At 44.6% G+C, this 6,238-nt stretch overlaps 1 protein-coding gene across 1 annotated transcript in view; it reads right to left on the bottom strand.

Moving 5' to 3' along the window:
• Positions 1-2,511, bottom strand: part of CDKL1 (cyclin dependent kinase like 1) — a 39,123-nt gene extending 36,612 nt beyond the window's left edge. The window contains exon 1 of the mRNA XM_018566252.1: positions 2,380-2,511. The gene's annotated coding sequence lies outside the window, so the exon portion shown is untranslated. The remainder of the gene's footprint in view (positions 1-2,379) is intronic.
• Between the last annotated feature and the right edge of the window lie 3,727 nt (positions 2,512-6,238).

Below are 6,238 nucleotides of genomic sequence, written 5' to 3'. Positions count from 1 at the left end.
CGCTGTAATATATTACACATTTTTATTTTTGAGTTTTTATGCTTTAACTGCTTTGTTGCCATTTATCTTAATAGCATCACATTGATTTCAATATGCTGAAGATAAGGTGACTGCCAACAAGTAGTTAAATCACTCAGATGCAAAATTATTAGATCACTTTTTAGCCTGTTTATGCCTCTAAACGCACTTCTTTTTTAACCATTGTGGGCATGCAAATTGTGGTATTTAGAACCTTTTTTTATAGCCGTGTTCAGGGAAATTAGAATAGAATGCCACAAACCTGCATTCAGAGAGGCGCTTACTGGTATAATTTATGTGCGTATATGCATGTAAATTTATTCTGGTGGCTAGAATAAGTGAATATTCTAGCCAATAGAATGTGTCTGTGAATATGCCAAAATTACACATCACAACGCACATTTTTATGCTGGATTTTTCTGCTAGCTTCCAACAGATTTATCCAGCGTAGATGGGAGTCTTTTAATACGCCCATGTGTATAACTCCTTACAGATTCCTGAGAGGAATTGATGCATCAAGGTATTTTCCCACCCAAAAAAGGTATGCATTATATTTATAACAAAGGCAAACCTGTGACCTTTAATGCAGATATCAGCATTTATTTGGACTACAAGGTCTACAAGTAGAGGGAGGAAAAATTAATTTCAAATACAAACACATAGAAGCCGAGCATAGCAGAGTTCTAAAAGCCCATTATAAGGAATGAAACCTAGCTGGAAACTCCCAAAAATGACCCAACATGGCTATTTCATGTACAACCCAGAGACAAAATACCAAGAGCAAGCCAAGCACTTATTACCTTCAACATCTCATTACCAGAACAAATCTCCCATAATGATGCCATAACATGTATAAGAAACAAAATCCAGAAAGCGGACAATTATTCTACCAACAAAACACACAGGTATTTCTACAAAGCTTGTTTTATTTCTATGCACAACTGTCATCCATAACAAAACAGTACAAAGAGTTTGAGAAAGAAATGTTACGGACATTCCAACAATACGCACTAGAAAATATCAACAAATCATGACGGAATAAAAATAAAATACGATTACTGACACAAAACATTTTCAAGTGTGCAGAACTTGTGCTATTCAGTCATATACAATAACAGAATTCCGTCCTCTCCATTTCTAGAACACGGAGTAAATCAGGTGTACATACTGAAGCTGTAAGGGGGCAATTCTTCACTCACCACCAATATAAGGGGGGCAATTCTTCACTGACCACAAATGTAAGGAGGCATTTCTTCACTGACCAACAATATAAGGGGTGGCATTTCTTCACTGACAACCAATGCAAGGGGGGGGCATTTCTTCACCGACTACCAATGTAAGGGGGGCATTTCTTTACTGACCACCAATATGGAGGAAGATTACAAATTTCACTAAATATTTTTTCTGGCCAATATAATATAATTACTGAAAATCATTTTACTGTACAGAGCAGCCCTAGGTGTCAAATTCCTTATTTTTAAAATTATTTTTCTTATTTCTTAACTTAATGATCAAGCTAACGTACCGTTAGAAGCTAATTATAATCCAATTATTAGCAGGGGTTCACTACTGAGACCTGAAAGTAAATTTAAGGGTTCCAATGATTTTAAAAAAGCTATATGTATGTAGATATATCTATATATAAATATATATAGATATATCTACATATATATAGATATATACACACACACACACACACACAGTATATTAATTACTATAACACAGAACAATTCTAACTGGAAACACAATACTGAAATCCATTCAATGAGAGGGATCACAGCACCAGAATAATTCCCATCAGTAGCAGCTCCTGTTCATATTACAGCACGCAGCAGTAAATGGACCGGCGATGCCCAGTGCTGGTCCTGTTTACATTACAGCATGCAGCAGTAAGTGGACCAGCGATGTTCACTGCTGGTCCTGTTCATATTACAGCACTAAGCAGTAAGTGGACGGCGATGCTCAGTGCTAGTCCTGTTCATATTACAGCACTAAGCAGTAAGTGGACCGGTAATGCCCACTGCTGGTCCTGTTCATATTACAGAATGCAGCAGTAAGTGGACCGGCGATGCTCAGTGCTGGTCCTGTTCATATTACAGCACTAAGCTGTAAGTGGACCGGTAATGCCCAGTGCTGTTCCTGTTCATATTACAGCATGCAGCAGTAAGTGGACCGGCAATGCTCAGTGCTGGTCCTGTTCATATAACAGAATGCAGCAGTAAGAACTGGTAATGCTCAGTGCTGGTCCTGTGCTCACAGTGCTCTGCAGTCTGCACACAGATCAGTGCTGTGGGGAGCACACTCTGGTAGCCTGGTATTGAATAAAGCACAGCGCACACTAAGCTGCTGGCGAGCACTGACCTGTACACAAGGTGGGTTGCGCCGCACACTCTGTCTGCCGCCTCCGGGTCTCCCTTGAACTGAGTAGCCTGAAGTCAGCGAGCCGTGCTACCAGCCCGGTCGTTCCCATAGTAACGACGTGCCCGCCTCTGACTCTCTCGGCCAATCAGCGTTTGCAGACTGCGGCTGGGCAGACGTTCCAGGTAGGTTGCTCCTAAGGATAGGACAGGCAGGGCTCTGCTGTGCTGTGTTTACAAAGTCACTGCCAGTCATTGCACGGTATGTGTGTCTGGAAGGACATAGAAATCTTTGTGGTGTGGGAAGCAGCAGACCTGACTATGGTTCTGTCCTGCATCTGACAGAATTCCAAGTGTTAGGACCAAACCAGGAAAATGATCATTTATAAGAGTCTCTTTAGCAAAATCATTTCATTTTAGTTGTGCATGGAGTGGGAGCAGTGGTGTCACAAGGGGGGTGCCACCCGCACCCGGGTGCCACTATTGGAGGGGGTGACACCAAAATGACTGACTTGCCACCACAACATAAGGTTAGGGGAAATCCAAAGGGGACACCTGTAACATGTACAGGCCCGGCGCTACCGCAAGGCAAGTCAGGTGGCCGCCTGAGGGCGCTGCAGGGTGAGGGCGGAAAAAACAGGGCATTTTGACAAGTACTTGTACTTGTCTACAGGGGGTCGGGGGGGAGGGGGTTGGTTGCGGGGGGGGGGGGCGCAAAAATTCAACTTTGCCTGTGTTGGCAAAAATCCTAGCACCGGCCCTGAACATGTACAACAACAAGGTGTATAGATGAGGCAGCATGAACATACAGCATGGCATATAGAATGAGGCGGCGTGGAATAGGGAACGTACAGCATGGCATATAGAGTGAGGTGGTGTGGAATAGGGAACGTACAGCATGGCATATAGAATGAGTAGATAAGGAATAGGGAACGTCAGTACGAGATAACAAGGGACCGATCAGTCTGCAGCAGCCGTCCATCTACTAGCTTGGAGGAGGAAGAGGGATAAGAGAGGAGGGAAGTGGCTTGCTTGCTGTGCTCCCTTGCAAGGGTGGCTCCACAGGACTCTGCAAGGGCAAGGAGTCACCCTAGATCAGGATATCAGGGCCAGTGCTCAGGGGACCAGCTGATTTTTCAGGAAACTAAAACTTTTAAACATCAAGGAGCAGCGTCCATTGGAAGTGATTTCATCGGCATCTGAAATGGCTTAACAAAACGTTTAAATGTAATATCAGTTTAACTAAAGGGGCAAACACCGACCCTTCCCCCGAGTGGTGTAGTGCCCTCCTCATGTGGTGCCCATGGCACATGCCCTGCCTGCCTTACCCTAGATACTCCATTGGCTGTAGGTAACATGGCCTCATGTTCTCTGTAGTACCACCGTGTTTATGTAGCAGAGCCGGCTGGTTACTTATTGAAGCAATAACACGAAATCTTGCGCACTTGGAGATTAATGTCTAACCAGCTATAAACATTTCATGTATACAGAACTCACCTCTACGCACCTTGCATGGAGTCACCTTGGCAGTGCTGGCAGGAATTACAGCTTGTCCTTCGCTTGCACACACCGGGGGCACGTGGTCATGTGACAAGAAGGAAGCTTATGAGTTAACTGAGAACAAGTGCCATCTCTGGAGTACAAAGATCGTTGGCGTCGTACAGCAGAACACATGCTTGGGGAGAACTTCCCTTTGCAGCTGAGTGCCTCTTCCTGTAGTGCTGGCTCAGGTTACAAACCTACACACAGACACCATGTATCAATTCCTGAGACAAGGCAGTCTGCTGCAAAACAGAAGTTCTCCCCAAGCATGAGAAGACATGAGGATTTAAAAGGAAGAGCAGCAAAGAGAAGGGAAACAACCATGGATTACAGTAAGGCGCACATTACAGTATTGGTTTATGTTAAAAAATCTGAGGGGTTAATGTCACTTTAAATTGTAAAGCGCTGCACAAACTGTTGGCGCTATAAAAATCCTGTATAATAATAATATAAATGATAATAATAATATTCCTATATTAAATTTCTATAAGTTCCTTGCCACTCCTAATAACCAGATCCTCCTAGAAGTTTGTAAACTTACTTATTGAAGGTGCCCATAGGATGGACTTCCCCAATGCACTGACACCATTTCACTCAGCCCTGTGATGTACTTCCTTGTGTTGCCTCTCACAGAGCCTGCCTTCAGAGTTACAACTCAACGTCTGAACAATGTAACATGATCATTGGTTGCTGGAAGCAATGCATGATGGGATATGTAGTCTTGAGAAATGGAGATTGCATCACGTCAAGCAACAGGGAAAGAGACGCAAAGCACACTGGGAATCCAGGAAGTTGTTGGAAGTGATGGGCAGACGGAAGGCAGCGCTCACTACATAAAAGGGATTTGTTCAAGTAAGCTTTCATTGCATTATCAGAAACAACTCCAGTACGTGTTCCTATTCAGAGGCGTCCCGAGGCCGGGTGACACCTCGCCATGTCGTCATCGCACATGCGCGGCCATCTGATTGATGCCTGCCGGCGGCCATCTTGGTGATGGACGCCGGCAGAGAGAGGAGGGGATGTTCACCCGGCCGGATAAGGATCTGCACCTCCTCCCTGCCTAACACTTGCCGCTGCCAAACCCGCCCGCATCCACACTCCACATGCCGCACCTCCTTCCCACCTCATGCTTGCACCTCCTTCCCACCTCATGCTTGCTTGTTTAAGTAGTAACCCGCATCCACACTCCACATGCCGCACCTCCTTCCCACCACATGCCGCACCTCCTTCCCACCTCATGCTTGCTTGTTTAAGTAGTAACCAGCACACGCCGTACGCAGCTTCTAACCGCGTGGGAGACTCATGGGCCTCTGGGTTGTACTTGCCCCCTGGGCTAAAAGTTGCCAGTCAGCCCCTGATTACAAAGCTGATGTTATAACAGGAGAGGATATGCTGGGACTTTACAACGCCTCCCAAACCCATTACCAGAAATACTTTGCTGGGTGGAGCTGGGAACCCTGGCCTGTTTTGGGTAAAACGCGGTACAGAGTGTGGAGTCTAAGCAGAGAGCGTGTTGTGCATCTAGATCAGGGGTGCCCACAATTGTTTGTGTTAAGATCTACTTTTCAATTGACAAGCTACATGAGATCTACCAACAACAAAAACTCTCCTGGCTGTCTCTCTCCTGGCTCACCTTGCTGTATTTTGCAAACAGTGTAGTGCAACAGTCTGTGTAAAGTAATATTCTTTGATGTAATACATAGCACTTCAACCACCAGTATCCAGCAGAAAGGTGTCAGGGAGTTTGGCTCAGCAGACTCAGACTAATAGGTAATCATGTGTGCACAGCTAAATAAATATACCAAAATGGAATAAAGGGGCCGCCATTCACATCCTTTGTGATCTACCAGCATCAGCTTTGAGAGCTACTGGTAGATCACGATCTACCTAATGGGCACCCCTGATCTAGATGAATAAATCTACGTTTGCATTTGGAGTGCATTGTTTTTTTTTGTATGTAATGATGACAACAGTCAGCCATGCCTGACTTTGGAAACAGAGTGTTGTCACCCCATAAGAGGAAGTGCCCGAATGAGGACTTTCATGGCAGGATCACTGGGGATTATTTCAATAAAAATATTAAAAATGACTTTTACATTTACAAAAACATGTTACCGCTCATATGAGATTTTACTGATAGGGTTTACCTCTATGTATATGTACAAGCGGACAGCAGTGTGCGGCTTTAAGTCACTGATCGTCAGTGTTTGTAGCTAGCTCCAGTCCTCTCTGGTCCTGTCCAGATAATGACTAGGAAAATGTGCGATTAATTATGATCTAGTCAGCGCTCCGTGAACATCCTGTTCGGGAAGTGACTCCAA

This window comes from Nanorana parkeri, unplaced genomic scaffold, assembly GCF_000935625.1.
Source record: "Nanorana parkeri isolate BGI_ZX_2015 unplaced genomic scaffold, ASM93562v1 scaffold928, whole genome shotgun sequence".
NCBI lineage: Eukaryota > Metazoa > Chordata > Amphibia > Anura > Dicroglossidae > Nanorana > Nanorana parkeri.
Note: the sequence above shows the minus strand (reverse complement) of the source record. Positions and strands in the feature narration are given on the sequence as shown.